Raw genomic sequence first — 21,066 nt, 5'->3', positions numbered from 1 at the left:
GCATCCTGCCCATGGGGCTACCTAGGGCCTACCTTAGGGGTGCCTTACATGTATAAAAATGGAAAGTATGGGCTTGGCAAATGGGTACACTTTCCAAGTCGAATTGGCAGTTCAAACTGCACACACAGAAACTCCAGTGGCAGATCTGAGCTATGTTTACAGGGCTACTCATGCCCGTGGCACAATCCGTGCTGCAGGCCCACAAGTAGCATTTGATTTACAGGCCCTAAGCACCTCTAGTGCACTTTACTACGGACGTTCTCGTAAATCAAATATGCCAATTATGGAAAATCTAATTACACATACAATTTCAAATAGGGAGCACTTTCACTTTAGCACTGGTCAGCAGTGGTAAAGTGCCCAGAGTAACAAAAACAGCAAAAACAGAGTCCAGCACTGAGCAACAACCTGGGAAGTAGAGGCAAAAAGTTAGGGAAGACCACGCCAAGGATGCCAAATCTAACAATTCTTCAGGTATATTCAGCAGAGCCACCAAATCGGAAATACGTATACAAAATACTTTTCTTCACAACCAATCTCTTAATTTAGTATAATTTTGTATTTGACTTTGTGTCACTGTCTGGAGGAGATTCACAAACAGCCCAACTGTCAGTCTGACCCAGACAGGGAATCCACAAACAGGCAGGGTCACAGAATGGTTTAAGCGAGAAAATGCCTACTTTCTAAAAGTGGCATTTTCAAACACACAATCTAAAAAACAACTTCACTAAAAGATGTGTTTTTAAATTGTGAGTTAAGAGACCCCACACTCCAAATTTGTATCTGCTCTCAAAGGAAAACTGCACTTTAAGAATATTGAAAGGCAGCCCCCATGTTAACCTATGAGAGAGATAGGCCTTGCAAAAGAGAAAGCTGTATTTGGCAGAATGTCGCTGTTAATACTTGTAAAAACACATCACTACATGTCCTTCCTTTAACATAAACTGCACCCTGCCCATGGGGCTACCTAGGGCCTACCTTAGGCGTGCATTACATGTATAAAAAGGGAAGGTTTGGGCTTGGCAAATGGGTACACTTGCCAAGTCGAATTGGCAGTTTCAAACTGCACACACAGACAGACACAGACACAGTGGCAGATCTGAGCTATGTTTACAGGGCTACTCATGCCCGTGGCACAATCTGTGCTGCAGGCCCACAAGTAGCATTTGATTTACAGGCCCTAAGCACCTCTAGTGCACTTTACTAGGAGCGTTCTAGTAAATCAAAAATGCCAATTATGGAAAAGTCAATTCCACATACAATTCCACATAGGGTACACTTGCACTTCAGCACTGGTCAGCAGTGGTAAAGTGCCCAGAGTATCAAAAACAGCAAAAATAGAGTCCAGCACTGAACAACAACCTGGGAAGTAGATACAAAAAGTTAGAGGTGACCATGCCAAGGATGCCAGATCTAACAACTCTTCAGGTATATTTAGCAGTGCCACCAATTTGAAAATACGTATAAATTTTACTTCACAACCAATCTCTTAATGTAGTATAATTTTGTATTTGACTTTCCCTTAGTGGCTCCCATGTTTTCAAGAATCGCTTTCTTTCCTTCTCCCCATTCAGCAACGGGACTGCTCTTTCAAGTTCGTAGTTGTGTCATAGGTGACATCACTATTTATCTATGTTCTCTGATACAGAGTTGATCCAGTCCTGAGCTACACATAACTGAGCAATAATTACCATGGTATACATATGAATGAGGCATTCTCATAATGTAGATTTCCATCTATTCCCAAAATTAATGTTTACGGAAAATACCACATCTTGCTGGGCGAGGTTAGATATTGCTTTGTTCACTTCTGTCCAGGAGAAGATCAACTAATCACAATTAGCAAACACATGTAGAGCTTTGGACCCTGTGTACCTCTCTAGACCACAGTTCATGATGGGGAATTTGCCATTTCCTTATGGTTTTGTCCCAGGCTGCCAAATATTGTCTTTTCATCAGGGACAGACTGGTCATTGTTAGACATGTCAGCCTTAGGGAGGTCTTCCCCCCAGATGTATTGCCTGCTTGCCTTTTGCTGAATTTGTTTTTGTTGGCCCTAGGACTCTGTGCACTTTACCACTGCTAATCAGTGCTAAAGTGCTTGAGCCCACTTCCCTAAGCATGGTTTGTTTGGAATATACCCAATAGACATATTTAATTCACTTGTAAGTCCCTAGTAAAGTGCATTGCATGTGCACATGGCCTGTAAATTAAACGCTAATTGTGCCACCCACTGAAGTACCCCTCTAAGTATATTCCAGTCCTACCACTGCTGCCTGAATGCAGTGGCACACTGCCATGTCGCCTTGGCACTTAAAACCCCATTGTCAAGCCTTAGACTCCCCTTTTATTACACAGAAGCCACCCCTAGGGTAGGATCGAGGTAGCCCATAGGGCAGGTTGCTTTGTAATTAAAAGGTAGGACATGTACATTTAACTTTTGCATGTCCTGGTTGTCAAAATCCCCCACATTCGCTTTTCACTACTGTGAGGCCTACCCTCCTCATAGGATAACATTGGGGATTCATTATTACATTTAATAAACTGTAATTCCTGATTGGGAGAAGGAAGATATGTCATGTTTAGTACCTATGGAAATGTATTGAAAAATCATCTTTAATGGTAAAGTCAGATTTCTTGTTACAATTTTGAAAATACCACTTTTAGAAAGTTGGCATTTCGACTCTTAGCTCTGTGTGCCTGCAGCCTGTCTCTGATCACTTGTCTTGTGCGGGTGACAGCTGGACTTTGCATATTCCCTCTAGATAGTCAGACACAATGGGAGCTTAGGTGTGAATTGATGGTCCCTGATGGGCCATCAGGACAGGATGGGAGGAAGGAGCTGGCCATAGCCTCACACTTAAACCTGCATAGACCGTGTCCTTTTCCCACACAAAGTGCTGCATACCCCCTGTAGTCAATCTAGAGCCAGGGCAGGAAAAGAGGACCTCTATACACTTCAAAGTCTTCTTTGGAGTCACTCTTACTTCAAAGGCACCACTCGATATAATAACTGGACCTCAGACCCTACCACTTCAGTACACTTCAGGACCTGTGGATACTCTGCCAGGAAGATGGACTGCTGTGCTACTGAAGGACTGCCACTCTTCTGGACTATTTCTCTGGAAGAACTGCTTTCTTGCAATGCTGACCTGCTGCCTGCTGCCCTCCTTGCCTGGGTGAGAAAGACTGGACCAACATTACTTAAACCAAGAACCCAGAGTGACTCCAAGGGCTAGCTGACTGGTTTCCTGAAGTCTCAGGGACATAAAAGACTTCGAACGCATCTAAATCTAAGCTTGGACTCTGCCATCTATGAGTCTACCCTGCCAAGTGGTGCCACCTCAGTCCTGGACCCTTGGAAGTGGCCCTAAGTTACTTGCTTCAGCAGAAACAATGCACAGCCGCAGCTGTGTGGATCAGAACCAGTGTATTGCCCCTATTGCATGGTTTGGAACCAGCTCATCTGCCCCATTGTGTTGATCGGAGTCGGTGCACTGCCTCTCCACTGCAGATCGACCTCGTGCATTGCCTTCTGAACTGCCGCATCTCAAACCCAATGCATTCCTGCTGTTGCATTGAAGAAATAGACTGATCTTTACTATTGTATGAGAAAGATCAACACATCGCCTCCATTCGCTTCAGCCTGCTTCCCTCATCTTCGACTTTGACACAACCAGGATTAACGTACTTTTGTTCAGCTGTCCTCACTGGGTCACTGCAGCCGGCTCGTGCTCCATCGCAGTTGGCCTGAACTTTTACATTTGTCCTGGTGCAACCAGTTCGCTAGGTTGGCTTTCTTTGCTTCTAAGTGCTTTTCTAAAGTTTATTCTGTAAGAATTCATAACTCAAGTTCTGCTTATTGGATTTTTGTTGATTTGGTCTTGTTTTATTTATTAAATTAAGTTAAAATTTTCTAACCAAGTATGGTATCTTTTTGAGTAGTATTTTCACTGTTTTATTGTTTGAAGTGTTGCATAAATATTTTACACCTTGCCTCTCAGGCTGAGCTCAGGATAATTTAGGGTGAGTTTGTAACTTACCCTGTCTAGGATTGTAGTTCTTGCTTGGACAGGGTGCATACCTCTGCCAACCAGAAACACCATTTCTGAAAGTCATTATCTCACATTGCAATTTCCTTGCTAGACTGCAGATAAAAGGGCTATTTTTAGGGCAAGGTGGTCTGCCATGTCTCAACCATGCCCTCTGGCACCATTTTAGCTACACCGTCCTGCAGTGAATTTGAATTTTTCCGCCGAGGTTGATTTTGGCTTCCAGTCTAGCCCTGCTGGCCACTTAGGTGAGAGGGTGAACCAGAATGTTTGCCTCAGAGCATGGATCACATGAGAAATGGGTCAGGGTACGGAATACAGTGATGGATTTGGAGTTGTGATATTCCCTTGTTGGACATGATTTAGTAGAAGTGTCTTTCAGAACATGTGGAGGAGTGGAGGGATTCTCACTACCAATTTAAGGATTGAGGGTCCCCGGGAAAGAAATATGTTGGGGCTTCCATTTAGAACAAATTTGAATGTTATCCGTATTTTCTGGTTTTCAAGTCCCATGAGGACAACGAATACTAAATTATATGGCAAAGACTGAGTTAGAGTAATATACAGAAATAAGTTGGAGAAAATGTTCACTTTATCAGGGGCCCCTTGGAAAGTTGCCCACTTTGCCAATGCCTTACAACAGCCATACAGATGCTTTTGTGGGTCGGGATAATGGGTAGCTTATGTGGTGTGGTAATGAATGCCAGACTCCTTTCGGCCTAATAAACCCATTTATACAACGATATTTCCTCTCTATGTGAACAGGAAGTTCGCCTTTGTCTGCCTGGGACTTGTGGGCCAATACCCATGTGATAATTTGAGGCTTTTTCGGATGTGAATATTTGGATGTTCTAGATGTACAGTATGGAACCTAGAACTGCCTGCGCTATCACTGTTTAATGTAGGGCAGTGTGAGGGGACAATATGTTTGTAAAAAAAAGAATAAAGGGTTTTTATGATCTAGAGATAATGATGTCATGGAGACACAGTTTTTCTTGCCATGACATTCTCATTTTGCAAAACATAAATACAATAATGAATACAAACAGTGAATTGTCTTGTAGATTGTTGTATCCTCATTCCCCACCCCAAGAAGATATGAAACTAATACTCGTTGTTTATTAGGTTTTCCTTCAGGGCTCTACTTTCTCATGTTCTAAAAATTGATTTCCTGCAGTTTCTTGAAAGCTGTTCTCACCTCTGCCTTGGCCGTTTAATTGATTGTGTGGTCTAACAAGCTCTGCAGTGTAATCTGCCAAAACCCTTCTTCAAAGATAGCACGTTCATCAATAGCATGCACATCGGGACATGCAAGGTGAGGTAAAAGTCTCTGCCAAAAGACGAGTCAGCGTTAAGGAAAGATAATGAAAACTGCACATTTAGAACTAGCTGAACCTCTCCCCAGGACCGTAAACTTCATGACAATTGAACCCCCATGCCTATTATTAACGCTATTCCTGGATCAGAAAATTCAGAGAAATTATAGGACCCAAACACTAAAAATAAAACAATGACACCTGCAATTAGATGCTTGCTCTGAAACAATGAAACATTTTATATGATTGGCTACGAGCTCAAAAAAGGTGAAATGATTTTCCAACAGGGCATGCCTTTTCCCTGGGTGTGGAAGAAAGGCTGCTCGGACAATCGAAACTTCAAAACCATCCTTACAAAACCATATAAAAAGAATTAATTATGATTTTTGTCAGTGCTTCATTTGTGCAGTGGGTTGAGGGCGGTTCGCACCAGAACCTATTTGTAAGGACAGGACTCGATTTTCATCATCATTCTTTGATTCGGCGTAAAAGAGGAGCAGCAAAACAGAAACAAGCTTTTGCAATGCAATGGGTCTCGCGTTTGCTGGAGCTCAGGCTATTAGCGTTGTAAACTCCTAACCTGACTTTTCTTGCCACATAAACTGAAAATGAAAAGTAAAGCAGTTTCATATAACTAACCAGACTTTTCTGACTTTTCTTGCCACATAAACTGAAAATGAAAAGTAAACCAGTTTCGCATAAGTGAGCCAACGCCCGCCATGAGCGCAAATCAGACACACAAAAGGAAACAGAAGTTTGCTCACAGTGAAATGTATCGGCAAAATAGCAATTATCCATGTAACCGGCAAAAGTGCAATTATCCACATACCCAGCAAAAGTGCAAATATCCATGTAACAGGGTCGATGTCATGTAAATCACTCGACTACTGCCCAGCGACATCACTCTGCCTACGTATTAAAGAGAAAAAGTAGTCCAGAAACTGTACGGTAAACACGGAGCCTCGTATGTTTTCAGTAGTTGGCTGGTGCGCTCGAGTCGGGCTAAACACCGGAAAAGGGATAACGTGTGCATGCTTTTCACTAATTAAATCAAGAGAATTTTAAAAGGTTAGCCCAGAAACCAGCGAAAGTGATGGGCATGATATGGACATGGTTAAAAGCCCACATAAGGATTACACCAGAGACTGTGCGCTATGCGCTCAACGCTAAAAAGGAAGGGAAATAAAAGAACATGTACAAATGAGATACAAAGACCAGAAATATAGGTTGGTGGAAGAAAGAGGAATTAAGTGGGTTGAATATTAGGCCTCTCAGGCATTCAACAAAGCTGGCAATCGGCTCGTAGGGAAAACAATAGGCCAATGTATTTTTTTAATTAACTACCGATGTCAGTCAAAATAATAAATGATTAAAAAAATGTCACATTTTTCCCTGCTGTGGAGTTATCATTATCGTATGTTTTTCACACCATGGTTTGATCCACAGCTGTATACGCTTTATGTACACAACACTAAAGTCAGTTTTAATTTGCTTTGGTAGTCTCTAATTTCAACAATGAGAACATGATTCACTTTTGTGTAAGTTTAAATTTTTTGGTATTGGCAAACTACGAGTTAATAGTAAGTTTACGACTGTGGAAATTCCAAAGTTAGGGCAAAGAACTCTGCATTTAAAAGATAAGGAATGCCATATCTTTTTTTGAATCATGACCCATATGAGAATTCTGTCACAGGGCTATGTGGAAGGGTGCTGATAAGATGTTAGAGCCACCTCAACTTTATAAAATCATGAGAATCTAAAACAGAATTTCGTTTGCAGTTAATAGAAGTCCATTGATTGTATTGTTCCTCATAAAATTCTTGCCAGCATTTATATTTTACAGAAAGAAAAACAGATGTTACATATTCAAGCTTAGGTCAGGGAAAACTCAAAACTAAAAAATTACAATTAGCAAACCGTTGCAAAAATAAATCTGTTAATTTAGAGACATTAAAACGTAGCACCCATCTCCTATTGGATAACAAATACAAACAAAACTAAGGACTTTATTTACAGTGTGCTGTAGCAGGATATTACATTGGCAGTTCACCTGACCTGCTAAACTCTTGCTTACCCTGCCTCACGTAGAGGTGGTATTGGCAGTACTGAATCACTAAGAGTAGGTTGAATAAATGTGCCACCCTCCAAGTAAACAATTACTGGTTCATCTTCTTTCTTTCCAAGGCTTTTGGCAACTTTTTCAATTAAATACAATTTATCAGTCACCATCATCATTTCAATATTATACAAACTGAATAAATTAATAAACAATACCTGATGTCCCTCTAGGGCCCCTGGGACCTCTGTGACGGAGTCAGGATGGCAATCAAAAAAATGAATCAAACAAATGCGTACTATGTCAGCTACTACAAACAGCCAATATCATGAATAAATGTACCATAAAATATATTAGTAAAAAACACAAAAGGGATACAAGTTATCTGGGTATTAAAAAGGGCCATAACAATCAATGCTCCTAGCAAACAGATGTTATAAGTGGAAGAAAATGAGTCATGTTAAGATTTAACTCTTGTTTTTTTGCTATTGTTTGTTCTTGTTAGGGTTTCTCCTCATATTTTAATAGCCACTGTATTACGGTCCTCACTTCACTTTTTTTTTTTTTTCGAGGGATATCACTACATTTGATCAAAGAAGTGAATCGGGGATGATTGTCTGTCTAATGCTGATATGCAATCTATATATGGCCAGGCCATGGGGGTGGATTATACTCCCCTTGAGATAACTATATATATTACAGTGTCACGAGGTTATCCAGGTCTTTTAACCTTGAAAAATATACATACATGAATATGTTCTTTCTCTCAGGCATGTAGGCTGATTGATGCATTGAGTATTTATATAGATAAGCTTGACTCTCTGGAGGTTGCATCTCTTTCCTTGGCCTGTATGAACAGTATGCTGCTTCCATTCCCTAGGAAACATTTTGAAACCTTTTAAAAGTGTACATTTATTATGTATTTTTCTTTCATTTTTTTAATTCTTCTGTGTGTGGGGAGAAAAAGGGATTTGGTTTTAATTATTTGATCAGCACTTTTAGATGATTACATTTTGCTACTGTCCTTAGGAATTATACATGATGGAAATGATTATTATTTTGTTGGACCGTACTCATGTAGATGATTAACATAAGATTTTAGTGGCACATTATTTACTTCATATCTAACAGAGATTATTTTGCTAGACCATTCTTTGCAGATCATTAATAGAAAATTGTCGTGGCATATTACTTATATTAATACATTTCACTACTATTTGACAAATATATCTTGAATCTGTAGGCTCGTCAATGATCTCAAAAGGTTGATTTTCTGCCATCATGTTTTCTTTACACCATTACGCATATCTGTGATTACCAGGACGGTTCCAGTTTTTTTTTCTCTATCAATTGACAGTGGGTATATTATTTTATAAATGAAAAGCATGTTATATATTGGCTAAGATAATGAGGGTCATTACGGTTTCGGGGGACAGAAAAGCCCGTCCTCCAAAAGCCCATCAGGGATGCCATTTTGGCTGGCTCCCCGCCGGGTCCAATACAAGTTTCCCGCTGGACTAGTGGGCGGATACCTCAGTTACCGCCCGCTGGCTCAGCAGGAAATGGCCTATAGCATAGTGTTCAGCTCGTAATCGAACCGGTGGCAATGCTATAGGGTGCCGGGTGCACAAGCACCCTCACAATTTTCACTGTCTGCAAACCAGACAGTGAATATTGAAAGGGTGCTGGCCAGGGCGCCCCCTGCACTGCCCATGCCAAATGCACCCGTTAGCCACCAGCCTTTTCATGGCAGTGAAACCTCCATGAAATCACTGATGTAGAACAAGGTCGTAATCCAGAGGGCAGAGCTGCCTTGGTGGAATACGACTGCCAACATAGCCAGACCGATGGAACAACGAATCCTGGCAGTGCTGGGTTCCAACCACAGCACAACCGCCGCATTTGTAATGTGGCTCTCAGACCACCGCATTGGCGGCGGTCCGACCACCATCATAAATCAGGCGGTAATGAGATGTGGGCAAAGAGATGGCTGGATGTAATGGCTCAGCTCACGTAATCCAAGAATAGACACGCTCATGCTTTAGAATGTATAATTAACAAGGAAGATCTAAGCTTTGAAGTGGGCAGGCATTAAAGTGAACAGCAATGTGCCCATAACCACTTTGGCTTTTAAATCTACCGAAGATAAATTGTGACTGGGACTTTGAATATCAGATAAACACATGTTACTATGGCAACGCTTGTAACTACGTGATTCAAGGAGATATGTTAGTCCCTTTTTACTTACAAGTACAGCAATAAGAATAATGAAGGACAATTATTTAAAGCATTTACAAGTCAGTGTTTCTCTTTATTTACCAGCATTTGAGAAAGGCAAGTCAGCCGAAACGCGTCATGTTGGAGGAAGCTGGGAATCCATAGAGTGCTCCCTTTGGCTCCAAAGTGGAGCCTTTTGGTTTGCTGATTTATACACACACACACACACACACACATATATACATATGTATATATATGCATATCTATATCTATATTTATATATATCTATCTAAATCTATATTACATCTATATATCTATCTATAGATAGATAGCTAGATGGAGAGATAGAAAGAAAGATAGATAGATAGATAGATAGATAGATAGATAGATAGATAGATAGATAGATAGATAGATAGATAGATAGATAGATAGATTAGCCCCTTAATCTTGCATCGACCTGCCTGCAACACTTGTCTCCTGAAACTCTGGGAAATCCAACAATAGGGAAACAAAATGAAGAAAATGAACACAAGTAATGGTGTCTACCCCCAGCAAACATGTTACAAAGTATTAAATTTAACTTACTTTATTTCACAAAACTAGCAAATGCTCTAAGGGTGGATGTTGCTGCAGAGGTTGTAGACAAAGGAAAACTGCTGCATTTCCTCCTCAAACCAAAACAATGAAGGGCTGAACAAAGTACAGGGAGTAATCTTTAGAACAGGATGGTACTGTATGTACAGTAACTTCACCCTCTATTGCTCTTTGTCTACATACCAACAATTAATTTTTTTAAAAAAGATTGATTTGTGCTCACAAATGACTTGAATGGGCAGCTCAGGTGAAACAATACCTCAAAATTGAATGTAGAGGTAATTTTTGTTTGGTGCGCACATTAAGGGACTATACTCCAAATTACGTTGACACCGTTTTTTCCTGTGTCTATCACATTGTTCATATGCTTCTGCAATATAATAGATACATTGTTTAGCAAATAGCAAAACATGCAAGAGGGAGCACTCAAATATTCTCAATGAATATTAGTCCACACAACTTGCATGCATATGGTTCTTTAGTTTTATGCTTATATTTTTTCAAAGCCATGTTTTGGTCTACTATAATCACTGTAAATATTGTTTATACCTATGTGTTTTGTGATCTGTCTGTCATTTTTCTTTACATATTGAACATTTTTGTCCAGTATTTGTGCAGGCTTGAACAACATGCAAACTTTTGTATCATATGCTACACCTTCTGAATGACAACAGGGAGAGTCAGATTTGCTCTGTTGCCCTTATTTCTATAATGTATTGATGTATACCAGAGTCTGTAGATAGTTTTACAGTGCTGCATTTTGAGAGTGACAGAAAGTAATACCAAAGTTCCTAAACGGTTCCTAAGTGGTGGATATCTCGAAAATTCATCTTTGTGCTCTCTAAATTTGGACTTCTGATCCAGTTATCTGCTTGAGTCTCTATGTTGTCTACTTCAACCTAAGGAAAACATGTAATATTCTCTAATTTTGTAACTTCTACTATTGAAAACAGTGTGAAGGAGTTGATGATATGCTATGTTATATTGATTTTCATCAATCTTCTTTATATAGCCTCTGAATTGCAGATATTAAAAAGTCTCTTTGGGAAGTCCATATTGTTCTTGTAAGAAAGAAAAATAATGCATTGCTTTATCTGTTCACCTGACAATCTAATTCCAGAATTTTCTCTGGTGTGAAACTAATCTGACAATGATCTGCTTCACCTCATGATTCAAATTTTTTAGTAAATCTTTAAGTCACTGTTACTTAATGAAATAGGCCAATAACAATCAGGGTTAAGAGATGTGTTAAACCTGGAATCCTTGAAGTGGTTTCCCCTGTAATTTTTGCCTTCCGACCTCCTGTTTTGCTGACTTCATTTTTCTGGCCTTATGAATCTGTGCACTTTGCTACACATAACACGTGCTAAAGTGCTTGTTCTCTCTGTTCAAAGCATGGTACTATTGGTTATATCCAATTAACATATTAAATTTACTTATAAATCCCTAATCAAGTGCACTATGTGTGCCCAGGGTCTGTAAACCAAATGCTACTAGTGGGCCTGCTGAAACCACATGCAAACAGCCATGTGAAACTCAGTTATAATATGACATCAGGCATAAAGTACTACATTAGAATTCATATGTACCTATGTCAATGGTTTAGATTCCAACATGCAAATAGTTTATACTCTGTGTGGTAAGTGCCCAACAAGAAAATATTGAATATATAAAATACATCAAGGACAACCAGTCCCTGGATTTCTCATGTGGGTCAAAATCGGATCTTTAAATTAAAGACAGCAAGCAAAAGAATAAAATTAAAGACAAAACTTCAATATAGTGAAAAGGTACACCCCAAGTGAAAAGGTACCAAATTAAATACAGTTTTCATTTTGTATTGAGGTATTGGTGTATTGATACAACAAAAAAGACTCTGATAGGCGAGATATAGCCACAGCGCAGTTTCACTTATGGGATGAGCATTGAAAAGGTCTGTCTTTTTTTATATGTCGACATCGTATCGACCCCTCCCTGAATACAGGGGTCTCATCAGGACACATGATGACCTGGGGGACTAAGTGAAAGGATTGTGTCATTAAACAGAACCTGATATTGGCAATTATATGAGAGCAAAAGGGGGGGAGCTGATACGTATTGATTGACTCTAGTATTGGTGGAATTTTCAAATTAATTCCAAAAGTACAACCACTTTCAGCTGGGTGAGAAGTCCTAAAAAACAGAAGGGCACTACCATGACTCAGTTGTTTAACTGGGAAGATTTCTGTGAGTGGCAATGTGTTCATTTATGCTTACCTCAGTGTTATGCTGAGTCTGTGGTAATTACTTGAAGTAAAATTCACAGAATGGGTCTTTAAAAAAACATGGACATTTTATGTAACATAAAAGGATTATTAAAGGCAGCAATGGCTGTAGTTAGGTTTAAAAATTACCTACACTAAAAGCTAACGAATATGTACTTCAGCTTTGAAAATACTTAACCTTTGATGAGGATTATGTTCTCAGTTAGCTTGAACAATGCAGCGTCCTTGTTGGAGGTTACACAGTGTGAAGGCAAGCGTCTTGGTCGTCTTTACTTAAATCGACATTCACACAGAACCTGAGGTTGTGTTGCCTGGGGTATGGATTAATTGTTTACAGCTGGAATAAGACACGCACTGAGCGCCAATCCCTGTGTGGTGGAAGGCCCTGGGAGCCTAATGGTCACATGAATTAGCAGTGCGTATAGCATCGACAATTTCAATATTGCAAAAGGATTTTAATTATTTAGTATTTAAAAAAAAACTTTAAAAAATTGAAAAATGCAATTAAAATAAGGAATTCAAAAGCTGAGAAGAGTCTGGTAAGGATCGAACCTTGGTTCAGTAGCGTACATAGGCAATGAATTTCACCTAAGCTACCAGGTTTCTACAGCAGATAGCTCTGCAATATCAAATAAACATTCTGAATTATGTGCTTTAACTCTCGGATAGTTTGCTATTCGGTCATATGGGAGATGCATTCTTAAAGAAAATTGAAGAGCAAGGGGAGACATGGAAAAAAATGTGTGCCACCGGGCTTATGCAAGAGACCTATTGCGTTAATAATTGAATTGGGTCGAAAGGGGATATCATCAGTATTATACCTCGAATAGTTAGAGACTCGGTCGTGGTGGAATTATGCTAAATTTATGCAGGATAAATTGACCCATTCTCCAATCAATTAAATTAGGTATTATGGGGAGATAAATTGTGTGCTACAGGGCCTGTGCAGAAGTACACATAAGATGATGTGGCTGATCTAGAGTGACTATTTCTATGGTACGGGACATCAGCAAGGATGACAGATGTAGTTTCCTGTATAAGACCAACCTAGTGAGGGCTGCATCACTTGCCCTTGGCAACCTCGTTATTATCAACTTATGTGAATTAAAGACCATGAAAGGATAATCACCTCATACACAAATTCTCCATACACTTACATACAGAAAAACATTTTTGTAAAAAAATAGCATTTCAGCTCGTATGAGTTTCAAAGCAAAAACTCTCAGTTCTTACAGCGGAGGTGGATGTCGGAAAGGTCATCAGTCCAAAAAGGTAATGTATTTACGCCCTTCCTCCATAGTGTTCAAACCTTTTCTTTTGGGGTCATATTTGTTCATCCATTTGCATTCGAATATCTGTAGATGCTGTAGCATGTCTCCCCCTCCAGGTGATGGTATGGCTTTTTCAATTACTTGCCATTTAAGGTCTCCCAATGTATGCTGATGTTCCTGAAAGTGTTGAACCAAGGATGCTGTTTCAATGTGGTATCTGATGTGGCTCCTGTATTGGCTGAGTCTGGCACGAACTTGCTGTATAGTTTGGCCAACATAAATAAGATCACATGGACACCAAAATGCAATACGTAACTTTGCTAGATGCACAATTGGTGTGGTGTTGCAAAGTAATATGCATGTTATCATGTACAAACAATTTTGTATTAAATGTATATTTACATGCAACATATTTCCCACATGCAATGTGTCCCACAATTGGGTCCAGACCCATAAGGAAGGCCAATGAGTTATTTGGACTAGGAATCCTACTGTCTGCATGTACCAAATGGTCTTTAATATTATTTCCTTTCTTATGCGCAAAAAGTGGAAGTTTGCAAAAGGGATCCATGTTTCTAAGAATAGAGCAATGTTTTTTGATGATTTTCCTAATTTTATCTATTTGTGGACAGATGACACATACAATCTTATTCAGAGATGTTTTCTCTCCTGCTTGTAAGGCTATTTCCCTAGGATTATGCCATGCCCTTTTCATTGAGTTTCATATCAGTCTTTTGGGGTAGCCCCCCTCTTGTAATTTTGCACTAAGGATTTCTCCGTTTTTCAAGCAGTCACTCTTCAAGGTGCAATTCCATTATAGATGGAGGAATTGACAAAGGGTAGCCCACCTTTGAGCACGCAAGGATAAAAACTCTGGTATTGCAAGAGTATATTTCATTGAGTGGGTTTGCGGAAGAGGGTGACAATAAGTTGGTTATCATAGTTCTGAATTAAGAGATCCAGGAACGGTATTTCCTGTTGATCAATATTGCATGTGAATTTAAGATGCGGTTGACAGCTGTTACGATATATTCAGTAAACAGCTGGAGTGTGTCACCTGTCCCATTCCAGATTATGAAAATGTTATCAATGTAGTGTTTCTAGCAGCAAATGTTGCTGAGAAAGTGATTCTGGTAAATATTTATGAGTTTTGTCTCCAAATGGCCAACATAAAGATTCACCAAGTTTGGAGCAAAAATTGCTCCCATAGAGGTTCCGGAGCATTGGATATAGTAGTCGTGCCCAAACAAGGAATCATTTTTGGACAAGGCGATCTCTATGAAATTAGTTGGAACCTGACAAGGGGCAGAGTGGGTAATATTTTTGATCTCCTCAATACTGTCTTTCTGAAGAATTTTAGTGTACAGGTACTCAAGGTCTAAAGCAGAGGTCTTCAAACTTTTTGATGCCGAGAACCCCTGTTAAAATTTCTGAGACATAAGGGCCTCCTCCTGACAAAAATTTCAAGAACCTGTACTCCTCATCATCGACAACCATAAATGCCCCCAGTTCCCATAGCAAATCATTTTTACAGTAGATAAATAATATTAAACAGTGTTTAGCAAACCAAAGGTTTGTGGGTGACTCCTAGTTATGTTAGTTTGCTGCTGTTGTTGGCTTCAGTCATGTTTGAGGGGATGCGGGAGAGTCTTGAGAGTCTGAGCACAGAGAACCGTGGTTTTGCGCTTCCCGACCCGGTGTTATAACATCCTGTGCCCCCATACACTATAGGGCTTAATTAATGTGTGCACCTGCGACACGCTGCTTTTTTTTCTGATACTGCCTGGTGTGAGAGCTGGCCTAGGTGCAGGGGTGCAGCCATATGCTGAGGCAGCACTGTCTGGGTGGGAGAGCAGCTGTGGCAGCAGCTAGTACAGTACTGTAGGACAGTGCATGTCAGAACACTTAAAGGTGAGGTGCCTCTCACATTAAAAAAACACAAATACACAGTTCAATTTAGCCCAAAACTTAGTCAGTGGTTATGCTTTGACACCCTCATGGGTGAGTAGTTGCACTATATAAGAGCTTGATTGACTGATTGATTGAATGAGGCATGCACCAAACTGGAGGCACAGGCCGTAGTACATAAAAGGAACACAACTGCCCAGCCTGAGTGAGTCTCAACTGTGGTCAGACCTTTGCATCCAGCAAAGCTGAGCCCCCATGTTAGTGCTACCAGTGCCAGCCATATTGTGATGACTGAACTGTACTCACTGATGCATCAGTGCTGTGTGCAGTACAGTGCTCCAATTCTTGTTAACCTCCACTATCCGCAAGTGAATGGGCAGCCAGGCCAACCAGCTGTCAAAGTGCATTAAAAAAAATGAGAACTGAGATTGTGCATGGAATAGGGGTGGCTTTAGTGAGCGTGGGGGCGAGGTCAAAGGTGTGGCCAAAAACAAAATATTCTGTAAGTTGTTCAGGTCTCTCACTGTCGGGTAGCTACAAAATAACACACAGCTTAAAAGAAAATTAAATACAAAAAGTTGCTACTCATTGGGAAATGCACAATAGTATGTTACGAAACCACTATGAGTTAATGCACTGCAGTGGTCTGTGTGTAACCAGAGAGCCACTCAATTAAATATTGGGTGTGCAGTGGAAAATAGTGACTTGTGTATTTTCGGTGCTACAAGGGCACAACCTGTGACAGAAAGCACTGTGAATATATAAGTCATTATTTTAAACTTGCATTACACACAGTATAAAATATACTGCTTTAAAACACATTAAAAGTTATATGATAAAATGGTGCTTCCAAAATATAGATTTTAGCAATACCCAGACTGTGTAATGCATTTTTTTGGATATAACTGCCCCTTCAACTACTATGTGGGGTAGTAAGCATATCTGTAAATACAATTTCAATGAAAAGCACTCACATCACAGCTCAAGATTAATCAATTAAAGCCAGTACTGGCTTCCAAGTGTCCTTCACATTTGCAGATCAACTAGTAGCACACATTTGCATTTCTTTCAGGCAGTAGGCACCCTGTCAGGAAGTGGTTTATCTGTCTGCACTAGCTATGGTTTCATAGCGCAGGACACTCCGTGAATGACACTTCAGCTGAAGCATTTACAATATCGGAATTAACTGTCTCCGTGACGGTTGTTTTACGAAAAGTAGAACAGTTTTTCATAATCCTTATTGTGCTGACAGTAGGACTGGGAAATGTGCAAACCCCTACCCATGACTCCACACGCCCCTGGCGGTTTGCACCCAACAGATTGAAGACCTCAGGTCTAAAGTAACTAAGAGTTCATGTTCTGGGTCAAAATCCATGCCCTCATTCAAATTTATCATGTAAGGTTTGTCCCTCATATAGGTGTCCAAAAAGGTAACAAAGTATATTAACATATGCACCCTGTGGCCCAAGAATGGAGCCACAGCCCGATAGAATTGGTCTACCTGGTGGTCGCAATGTATTTTTGTGGATTTTGGGCAAGGTGTAAAGCACTAGGGTCTGGGGTGACTTTTTGTTGAGAAACTCAAATTCACTGCTTGATGTCTCATACTAGGTTAGATGTCAATTTCTTATAATGTTGTGTGTTACCAAGCTGATGCATAATCTCAGATTTGCAGGAGCCCCTACCCTGTAACACAATGCCATCACCATTGTCAGCTGGTTTGACAATGATGGAGGTGTCTAGTTTCAATGCATTAAGAGACTGACTTCCTGCCATGTTATATTGTATGTTGTGAAAGATCTCTTAGTTCTAAGATTATTAATGTCTTCCATCACCATCTTTCAAATGCTAGGATTTCAGGAGGTATCATGGCATTTGGGGTGTGAAAGAAAAGGTTGGTCTCAATTGTGATGTTGGAGAGGGCTAAGGAGAATTCTTGTTGTGAAAGAAGTATCGCAATTTTAGTTTCCTAAAAAAATGGTACACCTCTGAGTTCAGCTGAAAACAATCAATGTGTTCAATAATCACAAAAGACAGGCCTTTTTGTGAAAAAATAAATCTCACCTTCATTCAAAACATTTTTTTTTTTTTTTTTAAATCTGTTTATTAAACTTAATACAAAACAAAATGCAAAAGTATCAGTACATTACGTATATATTGTAGGGAGAGTATCCAGTACTTCTCCATTTGTATCTTTTTTAGTTTTTGACATTTGTACATTATACTGCACAACAAAGCTGTATCTGAGTGTACTGATTTTCATAAACATTATATAACTAATAACACATTACATGAGGATTACTGTTCTAAAATATATGTATATTGGCGTCAATTATTATAGTGAAAGCAGGGATCTGTATAGGTCGAAGATACTCCTTTTTTTTTTTTTTTTTTTGTGTATGTACATTGGTATCAGAGAGTCGCATTAACAAAGTGTAGCCGCTTAGCAGATTTATAATGGGTTAGACCTGATATTACATTGGCATAAGGTAATTTACGGCAATCTCGACTGCTATGGATGGCTTTTAGTATTAACGTATCTTTAGAATTTTAAAGAGATTGCTTCAAGGTGGGTACTTGTCGTTTTTGGATTCAATTCCAACTATAAAGAGGTCCCAACTGTCAATCCCGCTCTGTGCCTGACCTCTGTGCTGTAATTGCCTTAATGTTCGAGATTCCGCCAGTGCATAATCATATAAGTCTCGTATCCAGAGGGACTGGGAGGGGGCGTTTGGGGCCTTCCAATGTGTAGCTATCAGACGTTTATATGTCACGAATGCTAAATCTATGAACCTATGCTTATGTTTAACATTTTTTGTACGATGCCGCACATTAAGCAGACAGGATTCTGGAGTAGGGGACAGTGGATGGCCTACTATGTCTGCGGATGTAGCGACTATTTGATTCCAGCCAGTATTGATCACGTGACATTCCCAAACCATATGGTAAAAGGTGACTGCAGGGGTAGCACATCTTGGGCATATGGAATTAGCTCCTGGATATATTTTATGAATACGAGCAGGGGAAAGATATGCATGATGCACATAATTAAATTGCGTGTATCTTAGTCTGAAGTTGCGGGATACGGATTTGATCGAGGTGAGGGCCGTGTCCCAGGATTTTTGCGTCATTGGTGCGGGGAGAGCAGAGTCCCATCGATGCTTGGCCTGGGTTAGAGCTTTACAGCTCTTTGTTAAGAGTATTTTGTATAGTTTAGTGACAGCGTGCTTCGCTGTGCTCATAGAAAGCATTGTTGTAAGTAGTGGGGATTCGTTTGGCTCATTTTGTCCACAGCCCCATATGTTACGTAGGAGGTTAGATATAGCACTGAACGTCAGGAAGGTTCGTGGTTGCATAACCCCCGAAGTCACCAAATCTGCAAATTTGATTGCACTAGCGTCGCTGTATAGGTCCCCTATGTTCAGAGTATTAATCGCCCGCACATCGTGATGTGATGAAAGTGCATGGATACCCGGCAATTGTGAAATTGGGATTAGGGGAGAATAGGGGAGAGGTTGCATTTTGCCTTGTACATATCTCTTCCAACAAAATCTGGCCGAGTCAAGCAGGGGAGTATTACATAATAGATGAGGGAGACCTGTTAATAACCATGTCAGTATCATTGTTGGGGATGTATAGGCCATTATTGCTGTAGACTCTATATTGGCCGGCTCATTTAGCCATTTAGTGACCCATTGAAGTTGGGCTGCTGCATAATACAGCTCAAGATTTAGCATGCCTAGGCCCCCCTCCTCTTGTAAGTATTGTGTAGTGGTTAGGGCCACTCTACGTCTGTCTCTGCCCCATAACAAGTCTGTTAACCCCTTCGCTGCCAGGCCTTTTCCCCCTCCTGTGCCGAGCCTTTTTTTGGCTATTTGGAGCAGTTCGCGCTTAGGCCCTCATAACTTTTTGTTCACGTAAGCTACCCACGCCAAATTTGCGTCCTTTTTTTCCAACATCCTAGGGATTCTAGAGGTACCCAGACTTTGTGGGTTCCCCAGAAGGAGGCCAAGAAATTAGCCAAAAAACTGTGAAAATTTCATTTTTTAAAAAAAATTTGGAAAAATGGGCTGCAGAAGAAGGCTTGTGGTTTTTTCCCTGAAAAGGGCATCAACAAAGGGTTTGCGGTGATAAAATCACCAGCTTCCCAGCTTTCAGGAACAGGCAGACTTGAATCAGAAAACCCAATTTTTCAACCCAATTTTGGCATTTTACTGGGACATACCCCATTTTTACGATTTTTTGTGCTTTCAGCCTCCTTCCAGTCAGTGACAGAAATGGGCATGAAACCAACGCTGGATCCCATAAACCGCAACATTTCTGAAAAGTAGACAAAATTCTGAATTCAGCAAGGGGTAATTTGTGTAGATCCTACAAGGGTTTCCTACAGAAAATAACAACTGAAAAAGAAAAATATTGAAATTGAGGTGAAAAAAACATCAATTTTTCTCTAAGTTTTACTCTGTAACTTTTTCCTGCAATGTCAGATTTTCGAAAGCAATATACCGTTACGTCTGCTGGACTCTTCTGGTTGTGGGGATATATAGGGCTTGTAGGTTCATCAAGAACTCTAGGTACCCAGAGCCAATAAATGACCTGCACCCTGCAGTGGGTTTTCATTCTATGCCGGGTATACAGCAATTCATTTGCTGAAATATAAAGAGTAAAAAATAGCTATCAAGAAAACCTTTGTATTTCCAAAATGGGCCCAAGATAAGGTGTTGAGAAGCAGTGGTTATTTGCACATCTCTGAATTCCGGGGTGCCCATACTAGCATGTGAATTACAGGGCATTTCTCAAATAGACGTCTTTTTTACACACTGTCTTACATTTGGAAGGGAAAAATGTAGAGAAAGACAAGGGGCAATAACACTTGTTTTGCTATTCTATGTTCCCCCAAGTCTCCCGATAAAAATGATACCTCACTTGTGTGGGTAGGCCTAGCGCCCGCGACAGGAAACGCCCGAAAGCGCAACGTGGACACATCACAGAAAACAGACCTGTTTTTAGCAAAGTGCCTACCTGTAGATTTTGGCCTCTAGCTCAGCCGCCACCTAGGGAAACCTACCAAACCTGTGCATTTCTGAAAACTAGAGACCTAGGGGAATCCAAGATGGGGTGATTTGTGTGGCTCGGACCAGGTTCTGTTACCCAGAATCCTTTGCAAACCTCAAAATTTGGCTAAAAAAACACATGTTCCTCACATTTCTGTGGCAGAAAGTTCTGGAATCTGAGAGGAGCCACAAATTTCCTTCCACCCAGCGTTCCCCCACGTCTCCCGATAAAAATGATACCTCACTTGTGTGGGTAGGCCTAGCGCCCGCGACAGGAAACACCCCAAAGCGCAATGTGGACACATCACAGAAAACAGACCTGTTTTTAGCAAAG

This window comes from Pleurodeles waltl, chromosome 9 (genome assembly GCF_031143425.1).
Source record: "Pleurodeles waltl isolate 20211129_DDA chromosome 9, aPleWal1.hap1.20221129, whole genome shotgun sequence".
Lineage (NCBI taxonomy): Eukaryota > Metazoa > Chordata > Amphibia > Caudata > Salamandridae > Pleurodeles > Pleurodeles waltl.
This window is presented reverse-complemented; position numbering follows the sequence as displayed.